Source organism: Diplotaxodon limnothrissa, linkage group LG3 (assembly GCF_057381915.1).
Source record: "Diplotaxodon limnothrissa isolate DT_005_m linkage group LG3, D_limnothrissa_male_GT1.1, whole genome shotgun sequence".
NCBI lineage: Eukaryota > Metazoa > Chordata > Actinopteri > Cichliformes > Cichlidae > Diplotaxodon > Diplotaxodon limnothrissa.
In genome coordinates this window covers 45413278-45432638 of record NC_140598.1, presented here as the reverse complement: position 1 = coordinate 45432638, position 19361 = coordinate 45413278, and the positions used below count along the sequence as shown (strand labels likewise).

At 39.4% G+C, this 19361-nt stretch overlaps 1 long non-coding RNA gene across 1 annotated transcript; it reads left to right on the top strand.

The window, feature by feature from the left end:
- The first annotated feature begins 5244 nt into the window (after nucleotides 1-5244).
- LOC146636083 (uncharacterized) lies at nucleotides 5245-6948 on the top strand. Its single transcript, XR_014905476.1, has 3 exons — nucleotides 5245-5300; nucleotides 5991-6180; nucleotides 6602-6948. It is a non-coding gene; the product is annotated as an uncharacterized LOC146636083 (long non-coding RNA).
- The last annotated feature ends 12413 nt before the right edge of the window (nucleotides 6949-19361 follow it).

Here is a 19361-nt window from a genome sequence, read left to right as displayed (position 1 = left end):
CCAAACAGGAGAAACACGAGCTGGCGTTCGCAGCTTTGGGGGAAACAGTCTGTCTATCCCTGGACAAAAAAGGCGAATGAAGGGAGACTCTGTCACTCACCCTAGGCTGTTGTTTAAACTGAATCCCAGGCTCCTGCTGGAGCTGTGAGTGCTGGTTGCGTGTTCGCTGCCTCCCTGTTGAAGAGGGAGTGTCGCTGGCGGAATGTGACGAGGGCGGATTCTGATGTGGCTGCTCCTGCTGTGATGTGGAAATGCTGGGTGAGTCAGGTGGCACGATAATAATCCCTAACATTTTGTAAAAAGCTTGTGCAGGTGTAAGCTGATTGCTTGCAGGCTCGTAGTAATCCTCCCGGGACCGGCTGGAGCGTTTTCTGCGAGACCGAGGCGTCCGCGGGGAGGAAGCAGATGAGTGGGCCGACGGGTAGACTGCCAGCGAGGAACGGCAGCACGGAGGCCCTCCAAGCGCTAGCCGGGTCCCGTCAAAACGGGAGCTGCGCTTCCACGGTGAGTCCGCTGGATCCATTACGGGCGGGATCATTCTGTCACGGTCTGGCTGGCAGACCGTGGGGATGTGTGGGGAAGGAGGACCCAGGCGCGGTGCTCTATGTATAAACAGTGTATTTATTTACAGTGTGCAACAAAGTAACAATAAATCCCCGTGTTTTCCCAGACTCCCGTGTTGTGTCTCTCCGTGAATAGTCCATGTCTTTGTGCTCTCCGCTCCCGTGTCAGCACCCCCCGGTGCTCGCTGCTCTCGTGTCTTCCACGCTCCTCCTGTGGGAAACAATAGACGCAGCCGTCAGGACACATACAACTGCGGGCATACACGCACACTAACTTAACAGAAGACTAACGTGGAGTCTCATGCAATGATCCCGCGTCGGTGGGAGCTCCAAGACTCTCTTAAGTAGCTCCCCCGATGAGGCCTGATCAGCAGCAGGTGTGTGGCTTCGGGTGTGGCCAGTCCCCTTGCAGGGCCACACCCTCCGGGCCTGACGCCGCCTATAAACAAGTGCTCAGCCACCCACACACACATATACACAAGCACAGGGAAGGGGGAGCAACACCAAAATACACAACAATAATAATAATAATAATAATATAATACATAACTGCTCAGGGACCCTGGGCCACTCAGTCCCAGGACCCTGACATATAGTACAAGAGTGTACTTCTTCAAATACACAAATAACACTTGGGATGTTGGCCGCAGTCAACTTGTGTTAGGAAATGGTCATGTTTCCCTTCACACTAATTTACTGGTAATGAATGAATAAGAAAGTTGAGAGTTGCCCTCTCGAGGCTGTTACTGTTACTGTACTGAAAACTCCCTGAAAAGCCTTCAATCCCCTCCTGAGTTGCCTGGTGGTTTGCCAGAATCTCTTCAAGGCAGAATCTCTTTGAGGCTGGGTACTCTGAACTGCCACTAAGCGCATAAGCGCAGACGACGGTCAGGACCCGTTCCCTGATCCAGAGAAACCCTAACATACAGGCAGCAAGCCAAGGGGATACCAGAATACCCAGCCCGCCACCTCAACTCCAGACTGAGACAGAGTCCAGCCCCTCTCCAGGAGACTGTTTCAAGAGCCCAAGGCGTGCGTTGAGGTGAGCCTGACTATACCTAGCCGGTACCTCTCAACCTCACGCATTAACTCAGGCTCCTTCCCCACCAGAGAGGTGACATTCCATGTCACAATTGCCAGCCTTGGTAGCTGGGGATCGGTCTGCCAGGACCTCCGCACCTGGCCGCCGCCCAGCTCGCAATGCACTGGACCCCTAAGGTGCCTCCTCCGTGTGGAGGGCTTGCAGGAAGATGGCCCCATGTCCCTATTTCAGGCTGTGCCCAGCTGGGTCCCATGGACTAAGGCCCGCCCACCAGACGCTCGCTCTCGGGCACCCTCCCTGGGCCTGGCTCCAGGGCGGAGCCCTGGTAACCCTATCCCAGACAAAAGCCCCCAGACAACATTGCTTCTAGAATCCCTGGGACATACAGTGGACAGCAAAAGTATTCGCCCCCCTTGAACTTTTCCACATTTTGTCACATTACAGCCACAAACATGAATCAATTTTATTGGAATTCCACTTGAAAGACCAATACAAAGTGGTGTACACGTGAGAAGTGGAACGAAAATCATACATGGTCCCAAACATTTTTTACAAATAAATAACTGCAAAGTTCGGTGTGCGTATTTATTCAACCCCCTGAGTCAATACTTTGTAGAATCACCTTTTGCTGCAATTACAGCTGCCAATCTTTTAGGGTATGTCTCTACCAGCTTTGCACATCTAGAGACTGAAATTCCTGCCCATTCTTCTTTGCAAAACAGCTCCAGCTCAGTCAGATTAGATGGACAGCGTTTGTGAACAGCAGTTTTCAGATCTTGCCACAGATTCTCGATTGGATTTAGATCTGGACTTTGACTGGGCCATTCTAACACATGGATATGTTTTGTTTTAAACCATTCCATTGTTGCCCCGGCTTTATGTTTAGGGTCATTGTCCTGCTGGAAGGTGAACCTCCGCCCCAGTCTCAAGTCTTTTGCAGACTCCAAGAGGTTTTCTTCCAGGATTGCCCTGTATTTGGCTCCATCCATCTTCCCATCAACTCTGACCAGCTTCCATGTCCCTGCTGAAGAGAAGCACCCCCAGAGCATGATGCTGCCACCACCATATTTGACAGTGGGGATGGTGTGTTCAGAGTGATGTGCAGTCTTAGTTTTTCCGCCACACGTAGCGTTTTGCATTTTGGCCAAAAAGTTCCATTTTGGTCTCATCTGACCAGAACACATTCTTCCACATGTTTGCTGTGTCCCCCACGTGGCTTGTGGCAAACTGCAAACGGGACTTCTTATGGTTTTCTGTTAACAATGGCTTTCTTCTTTCCACTCTTCCACAAAGGCCAACTTTGTGCAGCGCACGACTAATAGTTGTCCTATGGACAGATTCCCCCACCTGAGCTGTAGATCTCTGCAGCTCGTCCAGAGTCACCATGGGCCTGCATTTCTGATCAGCGTTCTCCTTGTTCGGCCTGTGAGTTTAGGTGGACGGCCTTGTCTTGGTAGGTTTACAGTTGTGCCATACATAGTTAGGTTTTTTTTTGTTTGTTTGTTTGTTTTTGTCAATTTATGTTGTAATTTATGTTAGGTCAGTCTGTCTTGTCTCTGCTAGCCAGCTAACTAGGCCTCTTATTTAGCTAGTTTAGTGTTTTCTGTTAATTTATGTTGTAAATTTATGTTGCATGTAGCACCTTGGTTCCTGGAGGAACGTTGTTTCGCCTCACTGTGTACTGTTAAACTGTATATGGTTGAAGTGACAATAAAGCCAACTTGACTTGACTTGACTTGACTACTCCTTCCATTTCTGAATGATCACTTGAACAGTGCTCCATGGGATGTTCAAGGCTTGGGAAATCTTCTTGTAGCCTAAGCCTGCTTTAAATTTCTCAATAACTTTATCCCTGACCTGTCTGCTGTGTCCTTTGGACTTCATGGTGTTGTTGCTCCCAGTATTCTCTTAGACAACCTCTGAGGCTGTCACAGAGCAGCTGTATTTGTACTGACATTAGATTACACACAGGTGCACTCTATTTAGTCATTAGCACTCATCAGGCAATATCTATGGGCAACTGACTGCACTCAGACCAAAAGGGCCTGAATACTTACGCACACCGAACTTTGCAGTTATTTATTTGTAAAAAATGTTTGGGACCATGTATGATTTTCGTTCCACTTCTCCCGTGTACACCACTTTGTGTTGGTCTTTCAAGTGGAATTCCAATAAATTGATTCATGTTTGTGGCTGTAATGTGACAAAATGTGGAAAAGTTCAAGGGGGCCGAATACTTTTGCAAACCATTGTACAAACCCCTCCATCAAGATAACATATTGATTTGTGAAGAGGTTTTGTTATGTCTGAAAAATTGTTCCAAAATGACAGTTGTCCCAAGCATGAGATGTGACCTCGATGTCAGCTTGATATTTCTCTTGAAGTCACCTTGACGTCTTTGTTAGACTTGTTACACCCCAGCCCAGGGAAAACTGGCGTGCAACATAAGGAAAATAAAAATAAGGAAAAATGCCCCCCCACTCCCTGCTCTTAGTGAGGACGAACCAACAAAAAACAGCTACCACGGATTTCACAACAGCCAGTCAGTTTATTGAGTCCCAAAAGGCATCAGGCATCAGGGTGAGCATGGCCAAAACAACAAACAAAAACTCTAGAAATGAAATGCAGCTGGCTTACCTTCACAGAAAACCCCAAACGAAAATTATAGGTGTCTTACCTGCCTCCCTAACCAAAAACAGGAGAAAAGGTTCCCAAAGAAAAATGGCTTCTCACCCCTACAGCTACCGAGTAAAAACAGTATCGACAACTATTTACATAGTGTTTAGCAAAACAAGCCTTATGTTAAGAAATGACTTATATTATCTTTATATCAATCACTACAATATGAAATACAAAATTTTCAATCGAACGAATACCAAGAAAAAAAGTCAAAATCATCACCTTCTCCTCTGAATCCCACTTTTCATTCTACCAACTACACACCCAAGCCCTTGCCTCACAGTGTTGGTAATGCTGTGCTCTGTGACCAGACTTCCATACCTCAGGAATGTGCACCGTGATAACATGATCATTGTTGACCCAGAAAATCTTGCCTTGATTTTGGACTAGCTTTATTGTGTTTTTTCATCTGGGAGAAGATTATTAGTCTTAATTAAAATACTAACTGAGGAAGACAGAAAATCTTAGTGCAGAAATTCTAACAGACTAAAGCACCTGTACCTGTTCATCGGTCTCTGTCTCTCTAACTCCCTGTTCATTTTCAAAAATATGAGAACCAAACCCCAAGCAATATACCCTACAGTCCTGCAAATATTTTCAGTATTGTGGTAGAATAGCTTTCCACAGCCAGACTAATGATATGTTTCAGAGTTTTGATAAACCAGCAGAACCAGCATGAAGAGACATCGCATCCCAGTACTGGTGAACTACATATGTACACCTACATTGGTATGCCTATAATACAGTTAGTTAGTCTCCTCGAGGTCTGGTACAGTAGTAATGTGAGAAAATTAAACAGGTTCAGTTTCATATACTCATAACCTGAAATCACTCCATTTGCACTGCAGTACTTTTTGATGATGCGCTGTTTTTGCTTCCTTTTCTTTGCCTTTCGACTATTTTGATTCCTGTTGACTAAAAGATAAAAAGAGGAAGTGGGTAAAAACGTCTGCAGTAATTCTAACACAGTAGAGCAACAGGATTACCAGTTCTCCACAGCACAACAACAAAGAAAGGTAAGATGACTAATGTCTCCTAGCTCATACTTTCTTGATACTTTTTTCTTGATTTGGTTGTGATTTGGTTGGTTGTGAAGCTGTCTAATGTTAAGGAAGTCATGATTTGAACGCGAAGTTTGTTCCACAGTTTAGGAGCAGTCACAGAAAAGGCTTCTTCACTCCTTTCTTCACTAATCTGGACCTCGGGAAAGCTAGGAGCATTTGGTCCACAGACCTCATTGATCTTGCAGGACTGTACCAGTTCAAAAAGTATGAGTGTGCTAATATAATAATAATAATAATAATAATAATAATAATAATAATATCATAAAATCATAAAGTTAATGCGAAAACTGACTGGCAGTCAGTGTAAGGATGTTAGTATGGAGCATATGTAGTCTCACTTGCATGTGTTCAGTTAGTAACCATGCTGCAGTGTTTTGGACCAGCTGCAGTCAGCTAACCGATGACAGACTGACACCTAAATAAAGACTATTACAAAAGTAAAGGGGTGTGCATTTCAGAGGGTTGTTGACCCACTTTTAATCATGTGCATCACTAAATGAGCCACTGTGAGACCTTGTCTCACCCTATCATGGAACAAACATGTAACTAAAGAAGCCTCTTCAGTGAGGTGAAACATCTTCCAAGTCCCGTTGCCTTCTTTTCAGCCTCATAAGACTGTTGCCTTCTCTCTTTTTACTGCAGATAAAATGAGATTCATTGTCTTGATCACCATCCTCGTCACTGTAGCCCTTATTGGTGGAGGCAGCAGTATGATTGCAGAGCCTTCATCACCGTGTCAGGACAAAAGCCCCAAAAGTCATTATAAAGAATTTCTCAGCAGACACATCCTTCAAGAGGAATTTGACAGAAATTCCCTAGATGCTTGGAAAAGGTAAATTAAAAGTACATCATTCAAAAAAGTTTAGTTTTATTGTGTGCAGTAGGAAACAAACTTTAAAGTAACAGCTTACAGGCTCCAGAGGGTTACGTGCTGCTACACCACACGGTGCTGCTTTATGAGCATCTTCATGTGATGTCATTAAACTCAGCATTTTATGTGTGTAGAAACTAGAAGGTTTAAAGTAATAATGTTGTGGAGGAATTGTGTTACAAATAAGCGAACAGATTTCTGTATCCTGCTCCACATCGAGGCTTAATGTTTATGAGTGCATATTGTTACCTATTAGAGGAATTGTAACACTGGGAACATTAGAAAATATTGAAAACTAAGCAGAAGTTGTTTAGCAAGCTGAAAACTGGCGTACTATCCATGATGTGATAATATGTACTGAATTATTGATCTATTAACGCAGGTATTTGAAAAAAGAACACCTCTGGTGCAGAACTACAGTGCAATCGTTCCTCAATAAAAATGATCTGGAGAACGTGATCAGAATCTGCAGCAGAGACGGTCGACGCTTAAGCAAGACGGATAACTATGCAGGGAACTTGTGCATCAGCAACTCAGAAATGCTGATATATGAAGTCATATCCACAAAAAGCAACAAGGATTGTAAAATTACAGTTGGTGCAAAGAAAAGGGTTGTGATTGTGGCATGCAACAAGGTTGGAAACCAATGTCTCCCTGTTCATTTTCAGAAATATGAACAGCAGAGAGCAAGCAATATACCCTGCAGTCCTGCAAGGAATTTCAGTATTGTGGTAGAATAGCTTTCCACAGTCAGACCAATGATTCTGTGACAAACTTTGCTTGTTGCTATACTGATTATTAAAATTTCATGATGAGTTAAGATACATTTCTAAATTCAGTGACTTTGGATGGTGTTAGTGCTAATTATGAATTTAGTTTTCTTTTTGGTCCATTATTGAAATAATAATCACACAGATTTCAATAACAAATGCTGATTCCACATTTCTAATATTTAATCTATGAAAGAAACATCTGATTGATGAGCACTTCTAACTAGCTGTCTAATATTTGGATTTTGGAGCTACTTGGTTTGTACTTGTGTTTTTGACTGTATGACCACTCCCACTTCTAAGAAAAACTGAGGGATTTTTTTTTTTTGTATCCTCGAAACAGAATTGTGTAACTTTGAGTTCCCTTTCTTCCTGTTTATTAAAGAAAGAAGTGTAACAGGAAACGGTATATTTGCTGTTAGACGTACGCATGCAAATGTTTGTGGTCACTATGTCCTCAGCCAATTTATTTTTAATTTGTACACTGTTGATTTTGGTTTGTGAAAATTGAAACATATACATGAGGTGTATTTAAGTTTCAGCGTTTGTCAGTTAAATAAGTTAGCACAACCAGACGAGACCAGGCCTTGGCTCATATGTTTTGAGGCTGGGGATTTGACATTACTGTGAATCAGTTTCTGTTTTAAAGGCTGTTTCTTGCTATAGCTACTCTGACCGTCCTCTGAACTTCCTTTTTTTTTTTTAATTAAACTTTAGGCACGTATTCTTCTCTTGGTAAAATGTTCATCAGCTCTTCTGACTCTCCAGCTTTTATTTCAATTAAATATAAAACCCTCATTACCATTACATTACCAGGAACTTCTGATATCCTTACAGTTCCACAAATAAACATATCAGAAACTTGTGTAATCTGGTGTGGTGCAGTGATGTTTTTTCTGTCCACTAATGCTCATTAAAAGCTATGGTTATCTTTGAATGCAAAAAGGAAGGAAAATGCAGTTAAAATGTTTGTCGTATTTTTGCACAAGACACAGTAGCAGTGAGATGAGATCAGTATCATATTCTTAACTGGCTGACTAAACATAAAATACAGAAGTATATTCAACACATAGAGGAAGTGTTACTTTTAAGTTAACCCTACCATCTTACATTTTTACAAGGGAAATGGTTGATGAAACATACACACACAAAAGCTTTAAAACCTTAAAACCACATTAAAAAACCTTCCAGTCAAGCAAACAAGCAACCGGTCAAGCTGTAACTTACAGCCATATTTGCCCATAATCACAAAACCCTGCTTTAGTGTCAATAAGTACTTGACAAAAAGCTTTGAGTCAAAAAAGTCACAAGTGTTTTATGTTATTGAACATTTGTGTGAACTATCAAAGTCAGAATCACAATCAGAATACTTTAATCATGTGGGTTACAGTTGCTCCAAGGAATAACAGCATAGCTGGACTGGCCATCGGGCATACCGGGCATTTGCCCGGTGGGCCGCTGGCGATTTTTTGTTTTTATGGGCCGATGGATTTTTTTTTTTTTTTTTTTTTTTTTTTTAGGAAGGGTGTATATAATGACAGGTGTTGGATTGGCCAATTGGTCATGATCGACTCTGGGCTGGACCAATTACAGCCGAGGAGGCTGGATGCACCCTCCCCCTTGTTTAGCAATCACGTGATTTTCGCGCATTGCATGCCGGGAACTCGTGGCAAAACAATCCAAGTACCGCATCAAATGCAAGCATTTGCAGCACCGCAAAACGTTCATTCTCCGGTTCCAATACCACCTTGTTTTTTCTTTGCCGCACAAAAAAGGAATGTACAAAACAAAAGGAGAACAATGCCGGTCCGTACAAAGACAGACTCGACGAAAAGACAAAGAAAAATACGAGGAAAAAATCAAACCAGTGAAAGGGTCAGACCCATACGAGCACACAGAGTGGACAAAAGACGTCAGCGTGCTGCCCAACTTTCACCACGCTCATATTTATAATTATACGGTTCTTGGAGTGAGTGCATACACTCATGAAGTTTAGTAACTTCAGGTCACTGCAATAAGCCCAGGTACAGTTTACCGACGGATGGGTGCAGGACCTTGAAATGCACCGTGTAGAACGAAAGACCATCGTACGGACAAAGGTAAGTTTACCAGTCTCACAAATCGTCGTCATAGATACACATTCGTTAACCGTTTATTAATATAACCTTTGAGCTCAACGGTAATTAATTAGTAGTGGAAATAATTTCTGGTAGCATTACAGAAATGTAGCAATGACAATAATATTGTATGTTGTAATCGCACTGGACAATTAGTGATACAAAACAACTGTTTTACCCTGTGAATAAAAGTATATGTTTTTGTCAATGTACCATGGCAATAACAGAAGCGAAACGCAATATTGTGTCAGGACAATTCACTATTTATGCACAATAAACACAATAAATTAAGGAGCATAGCGCGACAATTTCTGTTCAGCGCCAGACTTGCTTGTAACCTATATCACCAATTATGTTAAGAAAAATGACGTATTAACTACTACAAAACTCTGACGTTTGTGGGAATGCTTGGAGCAGACTAACCTGTGAGCTGGAGTGTTCTGAGACGTTATATTTGGTATATCCAGACCATCTGTCGGCTCTTACTTCGGAAACATGGCTTAAAAAATTTCTCTTCAACAACGTAATCCGATAAAAAAACAAAAAACGATCTCTTTACCCGTCGGCTTCCCGTGGCTGTCATGCGACCAGCTATTGCAGTTAATAATACAACAGCTTCTTGGCATTTTTTGGGTTTCTTTTTATCGCTAGTACCTCTTGCCACAAGTTCCCAGAATCCTTTGCGGTTTTACCCCTGAATGACGTCACATTTTCAATCTTTATCCTGGTGGGCCGGTCTCTAGTCAAAATGCCCGGGCCGATTTTTTGTCCCAGTCCAGCCCTGAATAACAGTAACACACTAAACTTAAGCTTAAGATTGCAAACTTGTAAAGTGCATGATTAAAGATATTCTTCTGTTTCTATACTCCTCCCCTACATATCAGATGGTGGGGGAGGTTATAGCTATAGTGTTTACTGCAGGCACATTCCATGTGAAGACTCTGGTTTCCTTATTTGATAAGGAATGTTTACTTCCAGCCATTTAGGGGCATGCCTATGCTTTTATACGGTGTACCATTAAAGTGAAGCCATATACGGGTGAGCTGTAGAGTTAAAGAAGGGGCATACCATAACAGCAGATTTATGATTAAGGCCACCTTCCTGTGAGGAGGATGTGAGGAAGTGTTATGTCTCTTAGCTTGTTAAGCTTGTAACCCTCCATGCCTTTTATGAACAAATATCATCATGACAAATATCAACACGTGTAGTATCCACAGAAATCTCAGCTAAATACTAAGAGATAAGATAAGATAAGATAAAACTTTATTAATCCCTCGGGTGGGTTCCTCTGGGAAATTTGGTATAAATTCGGTGGTTGTAGATAAACCATATCTACAACCACCAAACACAACAAAAACAAGTGATGATTAAATGTGCAAAATTACAAAAATGCAGACTACACTCTTAAGTACTGTTACGTTCTAAGTCTAGGCAAGGATTGAACGAAACAAGAAAATGGCCCTCACTCATGCACCACCCAAGAAAGAGCAAAACAGGGGAGTTTTGACAGCAGGAGTAACTGAAACAAGCTGCCTGCTTGTTGACACATGCGCACAAGCAACTACCTCATGATAAGCAAAGGCTAGCTGCTTCCTATTTTTCTGTGTTATGCTTCACCCACAGTGACCCAGATAGCAAATTTCACACGTACACTACAAGATTGCACTTCTTCATATACACAAATAGCACTGATCATTTTCCGACACCCAATTTGTATCAGGAAATGGCCCCATGTTTCCCTGCACGCTAATTTACTGGTAATGAAAAATAAGAAAGATCTGAAATAATTAGTCTGGGGTTTTTTTTCTTTTGTTTTTTTGGTTTTCTTGTCACCTTATCGGGACTGTTGTGTCTGTTTGCTTTTCCAAGCCAGTGATATTACAGTTTACATCGAGTTGTAATATGTTGTTTGTCCAGAAACAACATATTACAAGAAAACTGTATCGGCATTATGGCTTTTTAGTCATTTGTATAAAATAAAGCTATAATAACTATATGTGTGGATAACATGCATGATAACAACTAATTTCACGCTTACAATGTGTTCTCACTAGACTGAACTCTTTTTTTTACACAAATAGCATTCCCGCTATTGGGTGCTGTCAGTTTTGGTCAAGACGTAGTCACGTGTTGGCCTACTTCACACTAATTTACTGATAATGATCATCACCACATGCTATATACTGAGTGGTAAGATTGCAGAACTGTGAGTGGCTGCTTGCTCTTGTGATGACTGGTTGTGTGCTAGCATAGATAAGACGAGAGCAGGTTTAAAAAGCAGAAGCATTTCTGAACTTTTGTCAGAAAGTAAAACTTCATATCTCCTCGTACTACAACAGTTACGCTGACAATAAATAGCATCTATCTGATTGAACAGGTAAGAAAACAATTTTAATTATTACGCAAATGTTTGCAATTTTACCAGTTTACGGCCTTTTGTCATCTTTCTGTTAGTTTATTTATAAAGCAGAAGTGTTTCATATAAAATACATGAAAAACACAAATGCAAAAGCTGATAGGTGGATCTGCATAAATGGTTTGCTAGGTTTACTATTAAGAAACACAATGCCAGCATAAAGAATAAGACTGGAGATGAGGCCTGGATAAGTGAGAGAAAATGGATTGATGGATGGATAAACTTGCAAAATCATGTAGCTTACTAAATCGGCCTCGGCAGACAGTATGGGTGAAGTTAGCATAGACAGTGGTTCTAAACATAAGCCTCCAGCATACAGTAAACCCACATCTAATTGTTTTTTCTCCATTATTGGCTTCTCCTCAATGGCTCCCTGTTAAATCCAGGATCAAATTTAAAATCCTTTTTTAGGTTGCTTGAAGACGTTTCACCTCTCATCTGAGAAGCTTCTTCAGTTATACAGCCACTGGTGGAGAGTCCCAGACTTTAAGCCCTATGGGAGTGTTCCCAAGAGGGACATGGGCCCCCTATTGATCTTCTACCAAATCACCGGCGCCAAGGTGTGAAAATAGGTGTAGAACACAATCAGCCAAGGTTTTGGGTGAACCCACTGTGAAACCTAGTTCTACCCTATCATGCAATTTACTGAGGTCAAATCGCGCAGGATGGCAGTTGGCATCAAGGCGTCTGGGAAGGGACCTTCAAACTGGATCGTAGATGGCAGACATTTGGTGTATTAAGCCACCGCCTCTGTTCAAAGTTGGTTGTTCAGAGTGGACATAGATGGCTTCTTCCACTCCTCTTTCAAACCATCTGTTTTTTTTAGCAAATGAAAGCTTATGTTTGACAATGACTTATATTATCCTTATAATCAACAAAATGAAATAAAAGACTTTTATCCATCCTCTTCCACTTATCCTTGTCATTGTCACGAGTGGGGGGGGGGGGGGGGGGGGGGAGGTAACGTGTCTAGCTTTTAAAGGCTAACTTCTCGTCTGTAACACAAGACAGCAAACATTTTGATACTGAATGGCTGTCGGTTAAAATGTTTACTGAACGTCTATTCATGTTTGAAAAACTGTTCCAAAGTGAAAGTGAAAATCTGGGTCAGATAAACCAAGTTTAGTTTATTTTCGTTGTGCTGACTTTTTACAGTTAGTCACAATAACTCATACTGTGTACTAGCTAGCATGACGGAGTTTCTATACAGCTGGGTGGGTGCTATGATGTTACTGATAGTGAAATTTATTAATAAGGTTAGTTAGTAGAGTTGCCAACCGTCCCGTAAAAAACAGAATCGTCCGGCATTCAGAGAAAATATTACGCGTTTTGTATTGAGCTGAAATGGAACAGTTTGTCGCGGACCTCAGCTAGGATGAAAAAGACACAAAGCTGCGGTTATTCTGTTTCTTTACGCTGTCAACTGCCTCTTATTCTCTCATTCTCTCCCCCCTCTCTCTCCTGTTGCTACTTCAATCATGAAACTGATCAGTGATCAGCTGATCGGCTTTTCTCTCTTGTTTATTTATCGCCCACTTTGCGCCAGATAGAGGAAACCAGCGGATGTCGCGCTAAACAACAGCAGAGCATTTAAGTTTGATCAGCTGTTGTTAGAATTTATTTAATATTAATTTCTAGTATCAGCTGATGTTTGCTGGAGCCACAGCTGTAAACCTGCTGGTCATGATGTCGGTTTGTATATGTGGTGAGAGGGAAAAAATGAAGATGAAACCAGGAGATGTCCTTAATGAATCATCAGAGCTGTGATGGAGAAACAGGTTTACCTTTTAGGTGACATGAATGAGTTGAAGGGAAGTTATGAACTGTTTCTGAGAGACAAATAACACCAGGATCCTTTTTTATGTAGCTGACAGCTGGTAACTGTGCAGGGGCGGGTCTAGCAAAGTTTTGCCAGGGGCCAGGTAGGGCATTAACAGGGAAAGGGGGGCACAAAGAAATACTTTTCTTTCTTATTAAAATGTCTAGCTTTTATTAAATAATTATCTGAATCTTACAACCAAAGTTTTTTATCTGATGTAAAATGTATAGAAATCATACATACATCACACAATGAAAACAAATGCTGTCACAACAGCGTTTGTTTTCATTCAAAGGCTTTATGGCTTTTCCTATAGTACCTGGTGGGCCGGTCTCTAGGCAAAATGCCCGGGCCGATATTTTGTCCCAGTCCAGCCCTGCCAACTACACATCCAAGTCCTTGCCTCACAGTATTGATAATGCTGTGCTCTGTGACTAGGCCTCCATATGCATTGGTTCAGCAGTGTGCATTGTGATAACATGATCATTGTTGACCCTGGAAATTTTGCTTTGACTTAATGTGGCACATTACAATGCTAATATTACAATGTGATCTTAAAATGCTACAAAGATTTTTAAAAATACCACTCTTATGTAACTATCTGTGTTTTGGGTGCTTTCTTTCTTTCAGTACAAGTAAAATGAGCATAAACATTTTGACTGCCATCATCTTCACTGCATCCTTTTTCCCCTGGGCCATCAACATGACTGAATATCCAACATTCCCCTGTTACAACAAAAGCTCAGAATACAAATACAACAAATTTGTCAAAAATCACATCCTCCATGACAGCTTTGACAGAAATTCTCTAGATGCTTGGAAAAGGTAAGTTAAACACAAAAAAGCCTGAAACTGTGTGAAGTTCATTTGATTCTTCTATTTCTCTACACTTTGTTTGCTTACTCTGACTTACTCTCTACTATGTAATAATAATAATAATAATAACTATAATAGTAATGATGATGATGATGATGATGATTATTATAATTATTATTATTATTGTGCAATGGAATCTTGATTTATTCCACAGGTATTTGAAAAAGGAAGGCCTCTGGTGCCGAACTCCAGTGCAGTCCTTCATCAGTGACAGTGAGTGGAATGTCGACAGGATCTGCAGCAGTGATGGTCGTCGCTTGGCTGACTCAGTTACCTACGCAGGCAACTTGTGTATCAGCAACTCAGAAATGCTGATTTATGAGGTCACAATTAAGAAAACCAACAAGGGTCGTAAAATTAATGTTACTCGAGCCCAGAGGCCTGTTATTGTTGCGTGCGATAAGGTTGGAAACAAGTGCCTCCCAGTTCATTTTCAGAAATATGAGCACCAAACCCCAAGCAATATACCCTGCAATCCTGCAAGAATTGTCAGTATTGCAGTAGAATAGGTTTTCATTATCAAACGAATTAATCTGTTGCAAAAGTTTCAACTCATCATCTTTGAAGGGTGTTATGCTATAATCACTATGTCCCTTGTTTGTTACATTCTAAAAATAACCCACGATAGGTGAAATCTGTGAAGTAGTCACCTTTATTTTATTTTTACAAATATTATAGATGTTTTAAGGCTGTAAAACCCCTCACTATACTTTATACACTTTTCTCAGACAGGCATGAACATTTCTCTCCTTTTTAAACCTACATGTATAGTGAGTTCATTAGAACAAATTGAAGACTCTCTAGCACAATTCATAATTTATTCAAAGTCAAAAGTCAAAGTCAAAGTCATTCATTGCTGAAATAAAGATTAACACATCTTCCACGTTACCTTCAGAGTAAAAAAATGCATTGCTTAAATATCTTATGTCTTGCCTTCTATCAGTGTCTGTAAAATAAATATTTTATTATTTATTAAGAATGATTATTCATTAATAGCTCTCGACATTGAGGATACTTCAATTTATAGTTGTGAGTAAAGGAACCAGTCTTAATTTTTGCCTGCGATTGAGTTCTTATTCTATTAATTTTTCATTGTTTTCACACTCATTCACACATGTTCCAATTAAGAATGAACTATGAAAATGTTTCTGTGCTCAGCAAGCAGCTTCACACTGTATTTATTATGTTAAACAGATTTATCATTTCGGTAGTACTTTATATTATAGCTCGATGATAAAGTGTTAATCAAAGATTAACAAGGCAGAAGAACGTTTTGTATTATATTGTAAGCTTGTAATGTATTACCACTCAATTACCAAAGTAATAGCCAGGGGGCGTTATACTGCAGTTTTTTGTTTGCTCTCAATTTTGACACGCCCTATTAAAGACTAATGTCAGTTTGTACATGCTTTTTTCAAATTCTTCAACCCTTTAAGACCTACCATAGAACCAAGTCCGCCAGAGCTTATCTTTATATTTTTACATGCTGTAGTGCCATTTTTGGGAGCATTTCAAGTTGCTATACATCAATACAACCATTATAGCCCAAACTTTAATTATATATATGCATTAAGTGTATAATAAATTGCAAAAATAAATAAATAAATAAACAACAAAAAAATTGAAAATCGTTTTTGGTTTTTTACATATATTTCTGGTTTAATTTAATTTCAGAGGTTTATTCCTCAAAACTGTAAATAGAAAAAAGTTGCACAAAATAGTTTCCAACGACAGGAAATTTATTTTGAGTGTTTTCATAGCTTTATTTTTGAGATACACCAATTTTTATATATTGCAGGAAAAACGAAGAAAAAAAGTATTATAATGCAAATTTGCAAAGAAACAGCATGTGCATCAAAATAAACAATTTCCAGCAGTGCAATTTGAGTTCTAAGCATAAACTATAAATAAAAGCATAAAATCAAACATGACTTTTAAAAACACCACAGATTTCTGCAAAAATGGCGACACTTCCGGTTTCGGGCAGGTAATGGCGGACATGCGATTCGCGCTGACGTCTGTTTCAGCTGTGCTGGCGTTTTTGCACTGATCATCACCTGCATTCATGTATATATCAATCTGCTTTTTAAATTTTATGTTTAGTTTTTTTTTAAGTGTTTGTCTTAAAGTGTGTTTTACAGTTTAAAGTTTAAGTACAGCAGCGATTTCCTAATATTGTAAATCTGCTCAACCTTTAAAAATAGAAACTTTTCTGATTCTGATTCTGATAAGACATTAGTAAGGGTTTTCTCTTAGGCAGCAGTCCTCCTTCTCTCCTGGATCACCATCATTCTTTGGGTGCCTTGCAGTTTTGAAAATATCCAGCTGGAATAATCACACTTACTCAGGGCCGTATTGATGTGATGTTCTTCTGCTTCTCTGGCTGGGTCTGTGGGGATGGTGTTCGCTCTGTGTTGTAGCATCCTGATGATATCTCGTTTGTAGCATGGTTATTTTGTTGGCTTCAATCTAGTGGAAATTTTTCCAACTGGACATTTTCCAACTTGAAAATGTTCTACACAGTGTTGAGAATGTGTTTATAAAATACCAGTTAGGGAAAAACATGATAATAGCGGGAGTTTAAGACAAGCAAGGGAAGAACACTACTGTCAATAGGATTTCACAAGGAGGAGGTTGAACAAAATGTGCTCATTTGCAAAACATGCCGTAAAATTGTTGCCCCCAAACTATTGACGCAAAAGGTAGCAGTACAACAATTTTTTTCCACTGCAAAATGAGGCTGTTTTTAAACTCCACATGCGAACATCTTCCCACACACACCAAATTAAACATTAAATAAACCAGCTGTGATTCCTGTGACTGTTCTTTGTCAGTCGTTTTTATAGTCACTATCTAGAATTTTGTTTTAATTTTTTTTGTAATTTAAGGTCATCAAATTTTTATTTTACTATTTTTATATGTTATATGCACAAAAGAGCACAGTTTTAATGTCAGGTTGTTATTTTGTCTTACTAATTATTGCTTGATGTTCTTTGTTATTACAGTGATCTTTTGTTTGTTTAAGGTCTGGATCTAGTTCTAGAATTTCAATTCAGTTTGATTTTTTGTATTCTGGACTCAAACTGAGAGGGAAGGATTCATGGCAGCTAACTAAAACTATTTGTTTATTTGCAATCTCTTGTTGAAGACCATGAAAATAATATATTACTTTTAGTCAATTTTTTTTTCTGTAATTGTACTTATATTTAATATTGTGGCATACTGGTTCTCATGGGTTGACAGAGCTGGTTCATTGCTATTTAATTTGATACATTTTGATATTTTTTTTATAAAACAATTTCCTTTCAAAAACTGACAGTAGGGTGAAAACACAATAAAATGTCTTTGTTCAGCAGGTCAATCAGCTAAATATAAACTGATATTTAGGGGCACTTAATTAAACGGAGTTATGACTTTCATTCAACCTTTATTACATTTGATATTTTTAGAATGTTTTTTACAGTTTTTTGTCACATTTACCATGAAGAAATATTTGTCATTGAAGATGTTTGCCACATTTAATCAGATTTGATTGATTAATTGACAAATCAACAACATTAATATCCACTTCATGCATTCACCTGAAACGAAGCTCCATTAGTGTTTAGCCCATCTTCTCAGTTCAAAAAGCTAAAAAATGCAAAAAGGTCTGATAAGTTACCTCAGTGCAGGGCTCTAGCCTAACTTTTTGCCACAGTTGCACTGGTGCGCCTAACTTTTTTTCTTAGCTGCACCAGCACAAAAGTTAGCTGCACCCAAATTTTTCAACCCCATCGCTTAACACCGCAGCTGTACATGTTTACTTTAAAAAATGCTGTCCATACAGACAATATTGATTTATAAATGATTAACTAACAATCTTGTCAACACAAAGTTCTTTATTTGGAGCACATTTATAAAAGAAAGATACCTTACCATATTATTTGGACCATAAGGAGCACGCGATTATAAGGCGAATTAAGCAAAACCAAACAGTTGGGTTAAAATCAGGTGTTAGCCATTCAAGAATATTCCACTTCTTTGCTTTAATAATGTCCTTGGTTGCTTTGGTTGTATGTTTTGGGTCATTGTCAAGAAAGTGTTAAGAGAAAATGAGCAGTGTAATTAAATCTTTAAAGACGATGAAGAAAAGGATCATTCATAACACAGCCAGCCTTTTTTCATCCTGCCTTATGAGCAGCGTCACAAGTTGAACAAGTCTGTAAGTCATTTCTAGTAATCAAAACAACGTGTGGGTTTATTTATATAGGAGTGTTTCCGGAAACCTTCTGTACAGCATAAACTTAGGCATTATAATTCTTAAAACATCCTCATTCAGTTCACAGGAAAAGAAAAACACTTTGTAAAAGCTCTGTGACTTTGAGTGGATCTGGATGAAAATTTCTACTGCAAGACACCAACAAAAGAAAAACTAAACAAAAAGAAAGAAATACTTTATCTTAAAATGGTCACCTGCAATGGATACTGGAAGAATTTATTTAAAACACACACATTGAAAAATCCTTTCCTATTCCTCTGATCTTCAGCTGGACCCTATCATCTGAGCAAACTTAAGCACATTGTATTCCAATCATTGTTTTCTTGTACTCACACGTACCATTGATTCAAATCCACGCTCATGTGTCCAGATTGATTTCTGTACTAGAAATGGATAAGTGACATTTTCATTGGGAAACTACCAGGCTTTGTGACCTTCACTTCACCGGGCACTGACAGCGATTCAAACATCACCTGCAGAGGTGAAAATTTCACTCATTTTACCGTGTGTTTTTGGAAATTGAGTAATGTAAGTGCTGACAAAAATAGCACACACACACAGAGATCTTTGTAGTTGAATATATTTATTTGTATTTAAACATTGTTCTTTTTTATGCATGAAACAGCATTTCAGACATCATAACAAATTTCAAACACTGACACAGGAGAAATATTTTGTAAAATACAATTTATACATCCAGGAGACTATAGACTATATTGAAACGATGAAAACAGCTCTAAAAATCATCCATTCAATTTTAATTTTGGTGTCATTATTTTTTAATTATTTAATTGGATCAAAAGTAAAACCTGCCTAAGTTGACTATTGTGGAGCGACGGGACTTCTGGTAATTGTTTTTGGACGGATCCAAAATGGAAAACTGCTG